This window comes from Lepidochelys kempii, chromosome 2 (genome assembly GCF_965140285.1).
Source record: "Lepidochelys kempii isolate rLepKem1 chromosome 2, rLepKem1.hap1, whole genome shotgun sequence".
NCBI classification, from domain to species: domain Eukaryota; kingdom Metazoa; phylum Chordata; order Testudines; family Cheloniidae; genus Lepidochelys; species Lepidochelys kempii.
This window is the reverse complement of record NC_136381.1, coordinates 114,293,976-114,313,899: the sequence shown is the minus strand read 5'-3', so window position 1 is coordinate 114,313,899 and position 19,924 is coordinate 114,293,976. Positions and strand designations below refer to the sequence as shown.

The following is a 19,924-nucleotide window of genomic DNA, read 5'->3' as shown; positions in this document are numbered from 1 at the left end:
AACAGGTATCATCCAGTAGGCATTTCTCACAAAAAAACTGTCCCATTCCTGTGCACATTCTGTGTGGTGAAATGCAGTTCCAAGTATATGTACACCCAGAGGTAAGTGGGCAAAATGAAGACTACATGACAATCACTGCACTAGGTGGTGGTCAGCTGCACAGACCCTTCTGCACTGTCGTTTTCCTCAGCTTCACCTGTTCCAGGCTTTTGGAAACTCACGGCACAGCTGTAAGATATACTGAAACCCTCTAAGGACATCACAGTGAAGTGAGTCCAGACGCCACCAACCTTAGCCAGATCCTCTTACTAATACACCTCAGAAAACAAAGACTGATAAAGCCGAGTGAAACATGTTTACATCAAAACATTCATGTTAGTATAATGGACCATCTTTTGACATCTCTTGTATTGGATTTCAAGCATGCTGCAGTGTAAACAATGCTGTGTTGCCACAGTGCTAAATCCATGCTGCAAGAGCTTTCTTTAGGTCATGAATCCAAAACGGCACAGCCAAAATGATGACTGAGATTTTGAGGAAGAAAAATTTAAATTACCCCCAGTTTATCCCCTCGTTAATAACAAGAGTAAGAGTTGCAGTACAGTCAGCACTACATTCTGAGCCAGATTTCCTTTGTGTAAATAATTTGGATAAACCCAGAATAGTACTTTTTTCCTTGAACTCTTGTCTTTTGCTACTGTTCTCTCCCCCTTCGATCTTTCCCCTTCCTGCAGGACAGTTTCTCGAAAACAAGCTGTCTGTCCCTCTTCCTTCTTGGACCCTCTCTCCCTCTTTTTGCAGTTTCACTCTCTTCACTGCGCCCTCCCCCCTGCAATTTTCTGCTGCTGTCACACTTTGATTGTCCCTCTCTTACTGTCTAAGAACAACCACAGTCTAGACTCATTGGTCCAGTCACTTTGCACTGCTCCACTTGTGCAAAGGAGCACTAACCCTGGCAGATTGAATCCCTCAGGACTTTCCCTGTTTCGGAGCATCCTTGGATGGCACAAAAATCATGTTAAACCCCTGGTAGTTGCCATTATAGGGGGCACGGCTGGGAGAGATACAACATGGTCAGGACTGCCTTTGTGAGGTAATGAGTAATCTCTGAACTAGAGCCTGATTAAGCCACATCCAGTGACAAGTCATTCCTGTGCTAGGCTCCAGCCAGTCCACAAGCCAGGAGCTGGTCTGGTGACTCTCAGGACAGGTATATAAGCCTCACAGGAGAAACAGTAGACCAGTCTGACCAACGTGACTTCATAGCTTGGAACTCTCCCCTGCCTGATAGTAGTGTCAGACTCCACAGGCTTTAACCTGCTCCAGTCCTTATCTGACTCCAGCCTTGTTCCCAGTCCCTCTCCAGCACTGCCCTTACTTTGTTCCAGTCCCTCTCTTGACTCCTGGCCTGGCTGCCACTGCACTGATTACTAGGCCCAACCCTCCACACCCCAGCTTCGGATACCCTGGCACCCCAGCACTCCTGGCTGCTGTAATGGCTGCTTGGGGCTGTTAACAGCTGATGCAAGCAGGCATCAGGGAGTTGGCCTGATGCAGATTGGCCCCAGGAACAAGGGAATGCAAAGGGCACATTTGGACTTCCCTCCCTCAACTTCACTGAGCCTTGTTTGCCTGCAGCTGAGGATCAAGCCCTCTGTGTCCCTGCCCCAGTTCATTGTGCATCTACAAAAATGCAGTGCTTCCTGCTAAATATTCTGTATCAGTAAAATTATTGGTATGGAAGATATGACATTTCTGCGCTAACTGGTTGTCAGTGAAGACTTTTACGCATTTGCGTTTTGAGTTGAGATGGTTGCATTTCATCATATAATTTAAGCCATGTGATGGTTTTTCTGGATCTAAAAACCAAAAAACCTCTTTGAAGTTGCTGTTGGTTGCACTGGGACTGAAACTGCTCTCAGTTGCCCCCAGAATTGGCTGTTGAAAAGGTGGCATAATACCATATCTGCCTTCTTTCCTCAGGTCCTAAGCTGAACAAAGCTCAGCTATACCCTGAGGATCTGCACGCCAAGGTTTCCGCTCATTTTAGCAGCAGGAGAGAGAAGAAAAAAAAATCAAAGATGACTTCCACTTCTCCTTAAAAATTTGTGAGTACAGATTTTCAGGCAATTGTGCCTTTTTGTGTTTTTGCATAGTTAAATTACAAAATAAATAGGCATTGCCAGGAAGCTTTGCAAAATGCATAAAATTTCAGTGAGAAGAGCTTTCTCAGAACAGGAATGAGACATTTTAAATATGAAATTTCAGGACAAAATTTCCTTTCCTTCACGTACCTATAAATATAATTTACATGTCCTGAAAAAAGAAGGAAGAGTGTCCCATACCAGTTCATGATCTTCAATCAGCTTTCAGAGGAATTCAATAAAAATATTTCAAAGAATGCAAACAGTGAGAATCTACAAGGGCCAAATTATGCTCTCTGCTACACTGGTTTAAATCCATTGATTTCAAAGGAGTTACTCCAAATTGATGCCGATGGAATCCAGTCCAAATTTTGGCCTGGAATTTTGCTCTTTAGCTCAGAAAGAAGCGGTTGAGTAAATGCTCATTTGCATGTGTGTATACATGAGCTGGAAGGAAGTGTCTCAACAGTGCTGAAGAAATGTCTTTTTTTTTCCTCTGTTGTATATACTGAATGCATCCCTAAGTTCTGTAAGCAACACACACCAACCAGAGTGTTGCATACATCCCAGAACAAAAAGTAAAAGATCATTCTTTCAATACATTGCATTTTGAAGTTGCATTTTTGAGTGTTGAAGCACTCAATTTTCTGCATTATAATTTGAAATTTCTCTTGGAGCATCTCATAATCCACACCAGCAACAGTGGAACTAATTGAGGCTGGCTAGTGGCTTTCCTGTGAGAACCATGGCTTGGAAGAGGCTTGTTTGGCAATGATCTTTCTAATTCCTCCTGACAGTGGACCACTTGTGTTTAGATTAGTGCTTCTGACCCTTATCAGGTCAAACTTTATTCAAAGTCAAACATTTTCACCATTCCCTTTCATTCAGCAATCCCTTTCACCAATCCCTATACATTCACTATAAAAGCAAGAGTATAATATGTATGAATTATAACAATGAGTGTACCTGACGTTGAAGGATAAGGATGTGCAGGGAGTGAGATTCGTTGCGTTAGATTGTAATCAAATTTTCAGCATCTCACAGCCTCCTTGTTTGCCTTTTGCTAACTCCCTGGGGGTCTCAACCCACTGGTTGAGAAATACTGGCTTGTAGGGTATTGGAGGTGTAGGGTAATGATCATGGCACATCCTATGCAATCCATTCACAGAACGTGGCATCAGCCTTGCAGAAGGCCACATGCCACCCTGTTAGCAAGCACGAATAAAACCTTTCTCACCTCACTGGTAAATGCCAAAAGAGGTCCCTCTCAACAGATTGCCATGCTTTATGCTGACAGCCTGCTTCCTTCCTGGGTAGCAGGGCTGCCTGATGGACTCCATGCAGGTTTCTTTCTGCCCCTTGCCTGCTCTCCCCAAAGGAGCCAATACTACCTTCCTGCTTGTTTCCAGCTTGCTCGCCAGTGGGGGGATGGGTTTTCTTGGCAGAGAAAAAGAAGTGTGGTCAGGACCAGCCCCACCTCCCGAAAGCCAGATACCCATCCTTTTGTCATTGCCTGTTTCATTCCAGGAAACAGGTCAGTCCTTAAATATTAGTCATTTTTCCAAGTGTTAAAATCTGCAAAAAGCTGATCTCTCGATTGGAGTGTTGTGGGGCCTCAGGAAGCCCTGAGTCAGCCTTTACTGGCTTGGATCCAGAGTTAGATGCAGATTAGTGACTAGCTGCTCAGACGCCCAAAGAGGGAAAATCATCACCAAAATAGCACTCTAAACTGAACCCAGTGGAGTAGACTATCAAAGCAAACGGCTCCATGCGTCCATTTCTGTTTACCTTCCTCTGAATGTCCTGGTCCAACACTAAACATTTGTTTTGCTTTCAAAGCAGAGCCTATGCACGCTTATGTCCAGAAAGCCATTCCGTAAATAGTGTACTGTCATCCTTGTACAGATGTGCTTTCAGCATAGCCATATCCAGCAATGAGCCTCCAGTATTTCCCCTTCCCTACACTTATCACATTAAGTGAGCAGACAGCTCTTTGGCCACCTGTGTTTATTAATTATCCTGTAAACCTGGCGCATGGGACAGTAACCACTACTTTTAATACAGCTGCCGATAATACAGTATAAATTGTTTTCAGCATTCAGTGGTAAACCCTGGCTGGTGAGTGATCCTATTTCTTGTCTTCTTTTTTGTTCCAGTGGGTTTATATTGGAAAATGATAAATTGGATATATTTCAGACCAGTCAAAACATTAGACAAAATACATTAGTCAAAGACACTTGAAGAGTGTATTAGTTACCTTCCTGTGGCACATAAGTAATAATTCCATTTCTTAAAATACTCCATCTGGATTAGAAGGGTTACCTGAGTTCTCTTCACATGAATTTAGCAAATAATTAGTGTAACATAGCAGTGCTAACACGTGTGTAGATAACTAGATAGCAATAAACTACCATTTATACTATTGATTGAAAATTGCAGCTAGCTTCATCTGAAATTTAGGATACTTTTCTTTACTAATCCATTGTATTGGTCAGAGCTGCAATATTATTATTAAATATTATTATATTATTGAGTGTATTTCACATAGGCTGCCAGGCCCAATTTGTTTGGAATGATGAACATTTGATATTTTAAACTCAATGAACCCAGAATAACACAACCCAATGAAAGGTGCCAAGCACAAGTAAAATGAATAATGGCAGTGGAAATGAGTTAATTCTTCCCAAAGCAAAAGACAGGACATTTAAAACAATGGTTAGAATATATCCAGAGTTATGATATTTTGAAATTGAGCAGAAGAGAACGTTTATTATTTACCTTGGTTCCGCCACTCACACCCTAGGGTTGCAATTTTTAGTTGGACATATTGCTGGAGGTTTCATCACATGACATAATCTTTAATTAAAGATTAATCTTTAATTCCTGGAGACTCCAGGACAATTCTGGTGGACTAGCAAACCTACCACACCCTCACTTGCAGAGTAAAATACTACTCAGTGTTAGTAAATGTGGGACTATAATCACCATTATTCATCAGGTATATTTCAGCAGTGCCTAAAAGCTTCAACCAGTTTGGGCCTCATTGTGCTAGGCATGAACAAACACACAATAATGAATGACAGGCTCTGCTTCTAAGGGCTAGTAGTCTAAAAGATGAGACATAAAAGATGGATGATACAAAGAAAAGTCATGGGGTGGCGGGGGAGGGGGAAACAATAAATAGTAGGGGGCAATCAGACACTAAGAGGCCCTTAGTGAATGGAACTGGTGATGTTCTTCTGCCCGAAGGAAGGTTGGGGCAGAATTTGAAGAGACAGGGCAGATTTTAAGTGTTTTTACAAGTTTTCTTGTGGGTAATAAACCTTTTGTGAAATTTCACAGAAAAACAACATTGTGGGGTGTATGAAATCAGGCAAAGCAAAATTACAAAATTTCTGTGATGTTTAGTGAACATTTGTTCATAATTTAGAACAGCCTGAATTTCGTTACATTTCAGATCCTGACGCCTAAATGGGGAATCTTCATCCAATGCGGAAATCTGTAGTAGGCTCCCACAGGGATCTGTTCTTGGCCCAGTGCTATTCAATCTCTTTATCAATGAGGTGGAAGAAAATAAAAAATTATTGCTATAAAGTTTATAAATGACACAAAAGTTCATGGAGTGGTAAATAATGATAAGGGCCGCTCAGTTCTGCAGAGCCATCTGGATTGCATGATAAACTGAGCTCACTTAAACAATATGCATTTTAATCCAGCTAAATTTAAGGTCATCTAACTAGGAACCAAGAATGTAGGTCAAAGTTTATAGGCTGGTGGGCTGTAATTTGGAAAACTGACTAGAAACGTGTTATGGTCACATTGGATAACCAGCTAAACATGTACTTCCTGTGCAATGTGATAGCTCAAATAGCAAATGTGATCATTGGATTATAGTAAGGGAATATCAAATAGAAATTAGGAAGCTGGTGTTTCCAATGTATACAGTATTAGTGAGACTATTACTGGAATACAGTGCCCAGTTCTGGTGTCCATACTTAATAAAAGATGTTCACAAAGGTTCAGAAAAGTGTCAAGAACAAACTCATTTCTGGACAACCTGCCTTACAGTGAGAAACTAGAGAATCTAAATCTCTTTAGTTTAACCAAGAGAAGGAGAAAAGGTGACTTGATCATGGTCTATAAATATGTCGTGAAGAAATTTCTGATAGCAGAGGGCTCTTTAATCTAGCAGATAAAGGTATAACAAGATCTAATGACTGGGAGTGGAAACTAGAAAAATTCAGTCTAGAAATAGGGCACAGGTATTTTTACAATGAGCATAATTAACTATTGGAACAATTTACCTGGGGATGTGGTAGATTCTCTGTCATTTGAAGTCTTTAAACCAAGACTGGGATGTCTTTCTAAAAGAGATTCTCTAACTCAACTAGAAGTTATGGGCTTGATGCATGAATCATTGGGTAAAATTGTATGTCTTGTGTTATGCAGGAGTTCAGACTAGATTCATTATAATGGTCCCTGCTGGGCTATGAATCTGTAAATTTTACACAGACTTTGCACAGGTAAATGACAAGATAAGGTGCAAGGGAGTAAAGAATCTGGTTCTGAATTGCTGCTGTTATGATGAGGTGTATGATGTAGAAAAACAGCTTGATTTTTGAGATCTCAGATGGAGTTTGTAGAGCAGCAGTTAGAAAAAGTCATCATTATGAAACCCCCATAATGACACTCTTACTGAATAAGTACCAGGGAGTTCTCTAGTTCAGTTGGCACAATACTGGCAGGAGGTTGGCAAAGGTGGCTTTAAGCCACCTTTACTCTCCCCCTTGTCCTGGGGCTCACCCTCGTTCTAGTGCCAGGCAGAGCAGCCTGATTATACCCTGCTCTAACTTACATCTGCCTGCTCACAGCCCCAAGATGATGTTCTGGCATCTGGGAACTGCCAGGGTATATGGAAACCCTGGCCATGTCTCCTTTATCTGTGAGGAAAACCCCCAGGGGAACATGAGCCAGGAGAAGGAGTAGAAACTATTACTGTGTTTCTACATTACCTGAAGATTCCCCTACATAGGGAGAATCCTCCAGGGGACAGATCCATTAGCTTTATAGATGTTTTGTGCTATTCTGGTAATGTAGAGCAGCTGGAGTGGGGCCAAGGATCAGGCACACCAAGTATAACTACAGTTTAAAGTAGTCTTTCTCAAATTCTGCCCTTGGATGCTCACTGGCAGTTCCTGTTGACGTTAGTGGGAACTCTGTAGGCTAAATCCTCATCCCACTGAAGTCATTGACAACATTTCCATGTACTTCAACAGAACCAGGGTTTGACTATTTCACATCTATTTACTATACTAAAGGGAATGAAAACAAGATCAGGGTCCACCCCTTACTGTCACTTGAAAGGCTACTGTTTATTTTTAGAGCTCCATGGCCAGGATTTTCCTGTTGGTTCTATTGTCGTTTTAAACTCTCCCAACTCCAAATAATATTGGAGCCCTTTAATTGTTACTGTAAAGTTGTGGGCAGGTTTCCATCAGGGCAGTACAAGTACAGAGTTTCCAACACAAAGAAAAATGTAAATGCACCTCTTTCATGTATCCCTGAGGTAGTGATGTTTTTCATTCTAATTTTCATAAATTAAGCCACATTAAATAATTTTATTCTGAATTAACATATGGAAAAAATAATCTAGGTGGCCACATCAGAACTTGCATGGCAGTATGAAACACTGGGGGTGGGGCAGGGCTGGGGATGAGTTTGGGGTGCAGGCAGGCTGCTCCGGGACAGGGGCCAGAAAGGAGGAATCACCCCAGCCCTTTCCCTGCCAGCAGCAGCGAGCTCTGGGGGAGGAGCCCTGCCAGCAGGACACTCACCCCCACCACTGTCACTGCATGTGCTCCTAGGGCCCCTCTCAGGTCCAGGAATCTCCCTCGCCTCCCCCGTGGTGGGTGCCGGGGGGGTGCTGAGTGCATCTCCTCCCCTGCTGTTGCCCCTGACTGTAGCCTCACTGGGGGTGAGGGATGGGGCTGCCTCCTTGCCCAGCATGGGGCAGGAGTGGTGACTGCAGGTGGGGGGGCCCCCCGTGCTGGTGGAGGGTCCCCCCGGAAAAGGGAAGGGTCTGAGGTGGAAGGGCAGGCTCAGTCAGTCTGCTCTGGCAGTGGAGATGGGCGTGCTAGGACCCTGCGGCAGCAGTTGATGCAGGGAGGCAGCATGGAGCTGCAGGGCAGAGGCAGGGGAAGGGACGCTCTGGTCCGGGCCGGGGAGGCACGCGGGGGGCTGGGGGCAGCAAGAGGGAGCTGGGGGACACTTGGGGGAGGCCCAGGGGGTGGCAGGTGGGGTCGGAGGGGACAGCCAGGCCCAAATATTGGTGGAGCTGGGCCCCTGGGCTCTGAATATTGCTGGTGCTAAGGCACCACATGGAGATACAACTCGCCGCCCCTGCACACATTATGATGTTATTTTGGACATAATGCCTATAGGCATCTCAGAAGTACAAAGTTTGAAAAGTATTAATTATTTATACTGTAAAACATAGGCTTTTTTATCTTGGGTTGACTAATGAAGAGTCAACTTGAAGCTCAAACACTATTAGAGGTGGAGCCCACAAAAGACTGAAGCCTTCTCTACACTTAAAAAAGTTTGTCAGGAAAAGCGATAGCTAGATAGAGTTATACCAGCAAACCACCCTAGTGAAAGCTTATGCTGGAAAAAGGACAGAATAAGCTATACAGGCAAAAGTACTTTTTTGCTGGAATAACTGCATCTATACTATGGATTTTGCTGGCATAGTTTGTTGGTTAGGGGTGCCATTTAAAAAAAACAATTTTTATTGAGGCAAAGTTACAATAAAATGTTAACATACTGCATACTATTCAGGAGCTAGTTAATATTCAAAGAACCTGGCTAAAGATTCTGGCTCGCTGGCTGGAGATCCCTTCTCCGCTGAGTATGCTAAAAAGGGTGATCACATTTCTAAATACCTTTCTCTTTTTGACACTTCTGTTGTATACATAAATGGTGTAAAAGCTTTTACATTACAAGGACAGTCTGTATTTTACTATACTGCAGTTCCACAAGAGGAGGAGTCCTGTTTTCCAGTGTGCAATGAAAAGTCTTGCTGATAACAATAAAAAAAACTAATTTGTCATTCTGTTTAAAATATAGATCCTTTACTGTATCATTAAGTAAGCCGGTCTGGCGCTGGCATTTTGTTGTAAGATGAGTTTCTTTAATAATTTCCTCCTAAAACCATCTAATTCCTGGACATAACCATCACATGTCCAAGTATGTTTCCCTTTCTCCACAGCTCCCCCACAGAGCGCCTCCCTAGTAGCAAAAATATGATGGATCTTAACTGGAATCAAATGTCATCTACACAGTGACTTCTAAAATTTTTCTTTTTGAGCCACACTAACTGAAGATTTATATCCCCTTTCCCTTATAGAGACCCAATCATCCAGATCAATTTCTTTGTCCACGTCCCTTTCCCATCTTTTCATTTGGGTAGTGTTCTTATCAACATCTTTTTTAGTCAAAATTGTAGATCTCTTAGAGATTGAATCTTTTGTTCCAACCTGATCCTGGGTCAACTCTTCAAATATGGTGAAAGGTCTACTTAGAGCTGCCTGGCATCCAGATTTCACAATGAAATGTTTGACGTGTAAATATTGAAAGATGATTTCTTTATATTATTTACATTATTACATATCTCTTGGTGCAATTTCAGATCAGGACCCAGGAACAGCTGTCCGAATTGAGTAATCTCAGCTGTTACCCACAACAAATAGGTGCTTTGATATTTCCTAGGAATAAATTCCTGATTATTAATGAAAGTAGCTAAAAGAGATGACTTTGGCAACAGGAATTTAAAACATTTATCCAAAGCTGCTAAGATGTTCTGGATGAATGGGTGATTTTTTATTTTTGGTGACAAAAATTTTTTTTTAACCCAACTTTTACTATAAATAGCTATATTTCAACGCCAGTGTTTGATGGTCTGTTGTTATGGCTGTGGGTTTTGTCACAGTTCTAACTAATATGGCTATGCCGGCAAAACTTTTAAGTAGAACTGGGCAGAAATTTTTCATCAAAACCATTTTTTGACAAAAAAGACAATTGCAGAATTGCCCACTAAAGAGAAAATTTAATTCCAGCGCTGCTGTACTTTTAAGTGTAGACCAAGCCTGAGGAGTGGGTCCTTATGGCTGTGGAACAGGTCATGTGTTTATTCTGTTTCACAGAACAGATTTAGAAATGGTTGTTAGTACAGCTGGTTATCTGCAAAAAATGAATTGCTTTTCAAATAGCAGATTTTTTTATCCATGTTCATTTTGGTTGGCATCTGAACTTAGCATTGTGACTGGCATCACTCAGCCAATCACACATTAGTTCATAGCAAGTTGCATGAAACACAGAGAAGATTATTGAAGAAATGGGTAGTTATTTTTTCCCAAGTTGTTACATAAAAATTGCAAAGCCACTTCACCACAGTGGGCTGAAAGAGTCTGAAACAGATCTGGATGTTCTGCCAAGTGCTTGGGAATCAAAACTGCCCTATTTAGTGGCTAATAATGGTAATTTTTAAACCCTTGTTTGGGGTGTGGCATGTTTTTAGGTTTGTGGCTTGTTAGCTTGTATTCATATGTGGCTATGTCTGCAGCACAAATACCATTTCTTGTGGAGTTTCAGCTTGATAGTTTGAAAATGCCAGTGAGCCAGTATCAACGTCAGCAAGAGCTGAAGAGGGAGAAATATGAAGAGAGGAAATTAGAGATGGGGCCTGAACAGTGAAGTTCAGATTTGGACCTAAATGTTTCTGAAGTCTGTGAATGTAAATAAAGACAAACTACTCACGTTCATGTGTAAGGCACTTTGTGGGGTATCCCCACCCTACTTATCATGTCTCATACCATGTTGAGCTGTAGACCCCTGCTTTATCATCCATCAGTCCCATTTTCCCACAAACGCTGTCATGCTTTCTCCTGTACAGCCCCTTATCAATTTGAGGAGCTCCCCATAAAATTCTGCAAGGCCTCCTACTGCATTATCTTCCTCCAAATCTCTCCTTAAAACTCATCTCTGCCATGAGGCCTCCAAAACACTTGACAATGGCTAGTCAATTCGTGTACTGTGACAACTGCTGCTTACTTCCTTTTGTCTGGAGGTCCCTCCCGTCCCATCCCCCCGTTCCCACCCCCATATGTTTGTCATATCTACCTATTCTCTCATCTTAGACTTACATTTAAGTTCTTTTTCTGTGCTGTGTTTATATAGTGCCTGGCATGATCCTTGACTAGGACCTCAAAATACTACTGCAATACAAATCAATAATAATAATAATAATAATTAATATTAATTGATGCTTAGAGCTGGAATAATACAGGGTATAAAAAGAAAGGAGAAACAAAAATGGGAGTAAATAACGAAAGTGAAATATCTGTCTATTCTTGAGAGATTATTTCAGTCACGCAAAGTTCTTATAAATAATATAGTGATGGGTATCATATAAATGTCTGTAGTAAACGTGATTAATGAATCAAAATGAACCCAAACATAATAAAATTCAGAGCTAAACAGAAATGCAAAGCATAGTAGGACAAAATCATAAAAAGACACTGAAAAGAAGCATTTTACAGGAAAAGGTGCAGTGGCTGGTGAATGAAAAGAGGTTTAGGAAAAAATGTGGCGGGGGGGGGGGGGAAGCAGAACAAACAAAAACGAACACTGAAAGAAATACCTGGAAAGAGGAGAAACCCAGATTAAATGGTTATAAACACCTGGCATGATGGCTGAGGGGAAAATAAGATTAAAAAGAAAAGTCTCAGAGAACACAGAAATGAAAGATAAATCTGGAATTGTGAGGTATGGAGAGGAGAGAAACACAACAGGAAATCAAAAGAAATAAAATCTTGGCCAGTGAATGAAAGGAAAGAAGCAAACATTGAACAAATCAGAATATTGTTAGAACAAAACCCTGAATTACGATGTATTCAAAGTATTTTCACATAGACTGCATACACCTGGGACCAAATTCTTTTCTTATTTACAATGGCATAATCCATCAATGCCAACAGATCAAAGATCCGATCCAGCTCCCATTGAAGTCAATGCCAGTCTTTTCAGCAGCTTCAGTTGCCTTTGGATCACATCTAACAGAGCAGTACTGGCCCAAAACATTCCAATAATTATACACATAGTAGCCATCCACCTCTTGCCTCATAAAGCCCTTCACTCAGGCATGTATGATAGCATTGGGGGACACACCTTACAGATCATTACAGTTTACACAAAATCTTGTACTTTTGAGTGGAATCCAATCTCTAATGTCAAATGGCTATCTAGCCTTTATTCTTTAACAAATTACTGGCTACCATGTGAATAGGGTTCTGTCTTGAATGCCTGAAGTTTTATAGCAATTGGGAGCTGTCTTTTTTTTTTTGTTTTTAATAAAAGTCACATGTTCAGTTCCTTTCCAAACAAAAATTTCCTGTGTTAACAGATTGTAGTTTAACTGCAATTAAATGCTCACGCCATATTTTTTTTTAACTCTGGCACATCATAGAACTAAGAACCTGATCTTGACATCCTCAACTGCCATTAAAATCAATGGTTAATTAGACTTGGATGGGCATTCTGCTCTAGGATTTAGTATTATGAAGTCCTGATTGTTTATTTATAGGCTTTTCTTTGGTGCTTCATACTGTAGTCACTGAATAAATCATGAAAGTTGACATATTAAGCCCCCATAACACCACTCTGAGGTCGGGGGGTGTTATCTTCATTTTTAAAGATGGAAAAACTAAGGCACAGAGAGATTAAGGCTCCATTTAAGCAAATCACTTAAGCATGTAAAGTCAATGGGCTATAAAGCCATGCCTTAATGTTGAAAAGAGCAGCGTTACCTTCTGATGGATTTTCCCTAGGAAACCTCACTGGTTCGCCAGAGAGGCGTGTGGCCTTTAATGATGGCTTAATAAAGAAAGCCACCGAGACCCCATTTGGCAGAGACACCAAGAGGAACAGCAAGGGATTATGAGGTAGTGGAGAGCATACCAAATGACTCCTCTCCCTGGTTTCTCAGTCAGTCACTGTGTGGTCAGAGGAGAAGAAAAGAAGGATGCAGTTGACACAGTTAGTAGCTGTTCTAAAGACACAATTGAACTTGTTGATATTCACAGCGATGAGGTAGGTATGTCCTCTGCCTCTATTGAAAAGGGATCATGACAGTTTAATTAGGGAAAATGTTAAGTTTTATTGCTACATTCCTCTGAAAAGCTGAATCCCAAATCAATTCAGTGGATTTGACAGGAAAGTCTCTGTTTCCATCATCCACTCCAGAGTCTCTACTAATTATTTCCAATGTTGGCACCTATAAAGAGACTTCTGATGTGATTGTCATTAACAGGGATATGGAGATGACTTTTTAGCATCTCTGCTTTGATCTACTGTGTCTGACCGATTGCTAAATGAAAACAAATAGCCTTTGGATTATGCCAGAGTAGGAAGGTTTGCTCTCGGGAGTTTGGTAGAATTGACATGTTGGAAAAAACAAATGTCTACACAGTGCAAAGTAAAATTACAGCACACTGGGAACAAATCACCTGTTCTATGCATATTCTATTGAATCTATTATTGAATGTGTAATCTCATCACTGTGACACCATGCTTAGGTTCTGGTAATCTACCACCTAAAATAAGGCAATTTTAATATCAGAAAGAAACTTGAGCTTTCAGAGTGATCAGATTTCCTTAGAGGGTTGTGGTGAATAGATCACAACAGTAATAAATCCTAGGGGTTATTTACTGTTCAAATATTTGATCATGGACTTCCTAAACCATCACTGCCCTAAAGAACACTTTGGTCTCTGGTTAAAAGAATCACGCAGTAATTTAAATGACAGTAAGCATCAATTAAGATTTAGGTCGGAGACTAAAAACTACCCAATGATTTAGTGTCAGGGATTAAGGAAGACAAAACCTTGCTGACTGCTGGATAAGATTCACATTCCTTTCCATTGTGATCATCCTACCTCAAGGAAATGTTTGAAATTTTGGCAGCCTCTTATGATATTCCTGCTAAAGTTATTATATGGTTTGAAATGATTTTAAAAAAATACAGAACTGTAGCACAAGTGTGTTATATAAATCTTCACTGGTAGCACTGTCCCTTTTAGAAAAAGAATTTGATCGATGTTGTCTCCCAGTGGGTGACCTTTAAAAGAGATTGCATCAAATAGAGGAACAGAGCTCCAGACTCCCACCCCCAGCCCAGCTCTCCCTGTCCTAGACTTTCTCCGCAACCCACTCACAAAAGAATTCCTTTATTCAACTCTGTAATTTGCAGCAACAAAATTAATTAAAAATGTCTGCCTCTTTAAAAACAGGGCCTTCTATCACATCAGCTTACAAGGAGTATGAGATGACACTATGGGCTAGATTGTAACCTGGGCTCTATGCACCCACAAAGGGGATCAGATGGGAGTAAAAATCTCTCTCAGAGCCTTGCACAGACCACCCAGTCCTTGGGTCTAAATGCACAGGGATAAGTGGGTGCACACTACTTATTCCCCTCTGCAGTAGGTATATGGGGAGTGGGCAGGGAATGATATACAAGGGGGATGAGAGATCTGAGGTTGGGAGCATTGATGAGTCTGAGCAGAGCTGGGCAAATGATCCACATCAAATAATGCATTTGACAAATAGAGCCCTATTTCTGGGCACAAATGAACAATGGTTTGCTGTTGAAAATTATATGTTATGCACACATACGTCAACCTGTGCACTGTTTATGAACTGTTCACCACGTAAGCACTGTTTTAGGTATCTGATAGTCAGGAGCGGCAGGTTTGTATAATTTTTGGTGGTGCCCAGAACAGGTACAAGTCCCACCCCCCCACACCTGCCTTGTAAGCCAATATATGTTTTTTAAAATAATGTAAAAATGTGAGGGCTGTGGAGTGGAGCTGGTGATAAGGGGTTTGGGGTGTGGGAGGAGCTCAGGCAGATGGTTGGGGTGCATGGGTGAGGGCTGTGGTGTGTGGGTATGGAAGGGGGCTCAGGCTAGGGCAGAGGGTTGGGGTATGGGGTGAGGGCCATTGGGTGGGGCCAGGGATTAGGGGTTCACGATGCAGAAGAGGGCTCAGGGTTGGGGCAGAGGGTTAGGGTGTGGAGGGATGAGGGCTCTGGCTGGGGGTGTGGGCTCTGGGGTGGGGTCGGGGATGAGGAGTTTGGGGTGCAGGCAGGCCAGAGAGGAGGACTCCCCCCAGCCCTCTTCCCGCAGGCTGCAGTGAGCTCTGGGGGTCCCCTCTCCCAACCCTCCCCAGCAGCACACTCACCTTGCATTACTGTCACTGTTCCTAAGGCCCCTCTCAGGTCCAGGAATCTCCCTCGCCTCCCCTGTGGTGGGTACGTGGCAGGGGGAGGGGCTGCCATCATGTGTGCGCCTCCTCCCCTGCTGCTGCCACCCCTCAGTGTAGCCTCACTGGGGGCGGGGGATGGGGCTGCCCCTTGCCCAGCATGGGGCAGGAGCGGTGACTGTGGGCAGGGGGCTCCCAGTGCTGGTGGAGGGTCCCGCTGGAAAATGGAAGGGGCCGAGGCGGAAGGGCAGGGTCAGGGTCAGCCTGCCCTGGCACTAGTACCCTTAGGCGGCAGTTGATGCCGGGAGTCAGCAGAGCGGAGGCAGCGTGGAGCTGCAGGGGAGAGGCAGGGACGCTCAGGGGCCTGGGGTAGGAGCGCGGGGGCAGCAAGTGGGAGCCAGGGGACACTCGAGAGAGGCGTGTGGGGGCGGCAGGCGGGGTCCGGGGAGAGACCCGACCCCAAACATTGGTGGAGCCGGGCCCCCAGGCCCTGAATATTGCTGGACCCCGGGCACCACGGACCCATATAACTCGCCGCCCCTGCTGATAGTCACGATTTGCTTTTTGAGCAGCTTTGTTTGGCCACACAGGCCATAGGCCTGTTCCCTGGCTGAGTGAGCTTAACTGTAGTCTAACCATAAATTTGAATGTTTACGATTACAGATTTGAGATCTGCTTTCTGCCAACGTTTGTTTGTTTCCAGTAACATTCCTGCTGCTACATTTGTTTGGTAGAATGTTTGCAAAATGCTAACACTAAAGTGAAGAACTCAGTCAAAGCAAATCCAGCCATAGTCAATTTGTTTCAAAACATAATCTAATAATGGAGATGTTCTTTTGCCCAATTTGCTGAGTGTGTGTTGGGGGTCAGATTAATCATTAGTAATGATTACTCTGGGTAGATTATTATGGGCCAGATTATCGGATGGCATAAATGGATGAAAGTCCCTGGCAATCATTAGCGCTGTGCCTGTTTACATTGGCAGCGACTGGCCCTGTATTTTTTGATGCATCTAGGGTGCTACTGCAGCAGCTGGACATAGTCTATAATAACCCCTGCAAGTTTGTGTTTCTTTGTGGACTAGGCAACTAAGTGTGACCTTTAATATAATTGGTCATATGTCTTCAAGTGAAGGCAGTGTCGCTGTCTTACTGCCCTGTGTAGCCATATTCAGAGCTTGAGACCAGCATATTGTCTTTATATTCATTTATAGCGAGTACAGATAGCAGACAGGCCTTTTGCTTGATAGTCTAGTCTTTTCAAAGAACTGTACATGTAATCAAGATTGATTATGAGATGCAGGTTTTGGGAGTAGCAGCCCCAAATAGCCAGACTAAGGCTACCTGGCAGAGACCCTCCTAATATCTACTGAAATAAATTAGGAGCCTAAGTACCTTTGAGGATGTGGACCCCTGGTCTGTTAAAGCAAGCTCAAACATTATCTGGTTTTAAGAGTTGTTTTTCTGGAGAAGCAAACAAAAAGATGTCATGTTCCAGATACTTAGCCTCATTGTCATCCTGTCATGCTATTTCTTCTTCTGGAATGTCTTGTTTACTGTTTCTATGATGCTTTAATATTTTGAATGCTTGCTAGAACTGCCCCCATGAAACAATACAATTTATTTTAAAGGAAGCCTTATTGCTGTGAACAGGACTGAAAATGTTACTGCTCCCGTGTTGTCTGCTGTCTTACCTCGGGAGCCAAACCTTCCATGGGTATAACTCAGGGCAGCTAACTTTTACTAGCTGAGGGTCTGCCTTTTGCTGTTTACATGCATTGAGTCAAGCTGTAGTATGGCTACTTCCACCTTTTCATGTTCTCTGTATGTGTGTATATATATATCTTCTTATCATATGTTCCACTCTATGCATCCGATGAAGTGGGTTGTAGCCCACGAAAGCTTATGCTCAAATAAATTTGTTAGTCTCTAAAGTGCCACAAGTACTCCTGTTCTTTTTGCGGATACAGACTAACACAGTTGCTACTCTGGAACCTGTATTATGGCTGTGTGACTACCATCCCGTCTTGTACCTTCATGAAAACAAGTTGTGAATCGTAAAGCTGTCAAGCTGAGCAATGCTTTTAGATAAACACAAGAAACATTGCTTCATTGCACTTTGCCATGTTATGATTACTTGCTCATGTGCTTTGCTAGAGATTTTTTGGGCCATACGCTGCTTTGCATTCAACAGCTTGATTCGGCAAACTGATGCAGTTAAAACAACGAGGAGTCCTTGTGGCACCTTAGAGACTAACAAATTTATTTGGGCATAAGCTTTTGTGAAGTGGGTTCTAGCCCACAAAAGCTTATGCCCAAATAAATTTGTTAATCTCTAAGGTGCCACAAGGACTCCTGGTCATTTTTGCTGATACAGACTAACCAGGTTACCACTCTGAAACCTGACACAGTTAAGACTGTGAGCCACATTCTGCCCTCCCTCACACCCCAGGCAACCTCACTGAATTAACAATTCCTACATCACTGACATTAGCAAGCCATCAGTAAACAAGCATTCTCTTGCATTTCGTTGTCCACCTGCATTTCTTTTTGTACAGCCTGTACACATACAGCTGGGTGGACTATTCACAGTGAACAATTTAGCTGAGGAATGTATCCCCTTTTTCTCTTCACAAATAATCCACCACATGACTTAACTTTTTAATGAATTTGTTAGTTATTTATTCCACAAATATTTTAGTCAAACACATTTTAACCTATGGACTAACTATCACTTAAAATGCTGCCTGGTCATAATTTGCTATTTGGCTACCTAAATCACAGTTGTGTAGGATTCCTGAATAGTGACTTTCAAAGAGCTTTCAGTGAGGCCACAATCTGGCACATATTATCAGCCAATATTTGCTCTAATATTTGTGATACTTTTTCTGTCTGCAACCAAATTGTATTCATGTGAACATTTGTGGAAAGAGATATAAAGAGGTGGCAAATACCACTAATCTTTATTCAGAGAATGTTCACAGATGCTTTTCGCTTCTGTTCATGCTTTTTAGAACAAATCAAATACCTTCAATACTTGTAGTACAGAGACTACCAGACACTTAGCCCAACACCAGGAACCAGCAAGAAGCAGTACGGTTGACCAGTCATTACACACACCCATGTCATTTAGAATCACTTATAATAAAACAAATGAATACTTCCCTGATTAAAATTCAACCAAATGACTATAAAGTCAGTTGGTTAAAGTCTGAAAGAAAAATCAAAATGGCCTTTGAAACAGAAATATGGGGAAACGTGCACTAAGAATCACCTCCCTGGCCTTCAATCTCTGCTTTAAAGCATCCCTGGGACTTCTTGTACTCTTTTGTTTGCCCTTTGGTTAAAGAGCACCACTTCTAGGCTACCAATTTTTGCTGGTGCATGGGTGATCATTTTAAATAAGTACAGTATATTCAACCATAACAATAAAAGGAGAAACTCCTTGCGTGACAAATACAATAAATAATATTGTATTTAAGTGTTCATCATCTGCTCAGAAGTGTGCACGTCAATAAAAATAAGGACAGCCTTCCCCTGAAAAGAGCTTTCAAGCTAACATTTACATCAATATGTAGCAGATATGGGTGAACCCTAAAAGAAGCTAGAGGCGATAAACTGCAATGGCAGATTGCAAGGAGGGAGACACTGTTGCAGTTAAAGCACTTGGTGCTGCAAGGTGCTAAGGAATCTGTCTCTGAACAAACATAGAATTTGAGCAGATCAGTGGGATCACTCATTAAAGTTAAGCACATGCTTAATTGTTGTGCTGGATTGAGGCCAGATTGCTCAGCACCTTGCAGAATCAAGCCCAAAGTAAATAGAGGAGAGGACATGTCTGAGACATTTGCAACAATGGCTAGTGGTGTAAACAGAGGAATACTCACCTTGTGCAAGAATATGCTTTTTAATGTATCATCTTCCTTTCACTTTTTCTTTTGCTGCTTTGCTTCTCTTGTTCCTAGTCTCAAATCCTCGGTAAGGTTAATGTAGCATGATGAGAGAGTCTTGTACACTGATTAATTATAACACTCTTTGGAGACCGAGAAGACTGTTGGAAGGGTAAATTTTAAACCCGTTTCTTTAGAGAAACCACAAACGTTTTTCCTTCCGCTTTTAGTCACAGAGATTGTGATGGCTTAGTTACATTTCCTCCCAGTGTGATTAACTGTTTTTGGCAGGGCCTTTCATATGTTCAGGTTAAAGGTTTTTTGAGTAAGAAGATAAGAAATGGAAATTCCATGTGTATCTTTACCTGTTTTTAAGTCAATGGAGTTACACAGTGTAATAATTTAACTCTTTCACTTTTATTTATTTGGAAGACCAAGTTGCTAAAAAGAGTTCCTGCCCCTCTTATTTCTGGGCTTAGAACAACCCTACCCCTGTGAAAAGTTTTATCTCAGGCTTACAGGGGCTCAAACCTGCTCTGTGAAGGGGAGATACTTAGAGCTGTGTAAAAAGAAAA

General features: G+C 42.1%; 1 long non-coding RNA gene across 1 annotated transcript in view; it reads right to left on the bottom strand.

Moving 5' to 3' along the window:
• LOC140905957 (uncharacterized) overlaps positions 1-19,697 on the bottom strand; it is a 53,269-nt gene extending 33,572 nt beyond the window's left edge. Inside the window, exon 1 of the long non-coding RNA XR_012157001.1 lies at positions 19,347-19,697. This is a non-coding gene — a long non-coding RNA (uncharacterized LOC140905957). The remainder of the gene's footprint in view (positions 1-19,346) is intronic.
• Positions 19,698-19,924: the final 227 nt, after the last annotated feature.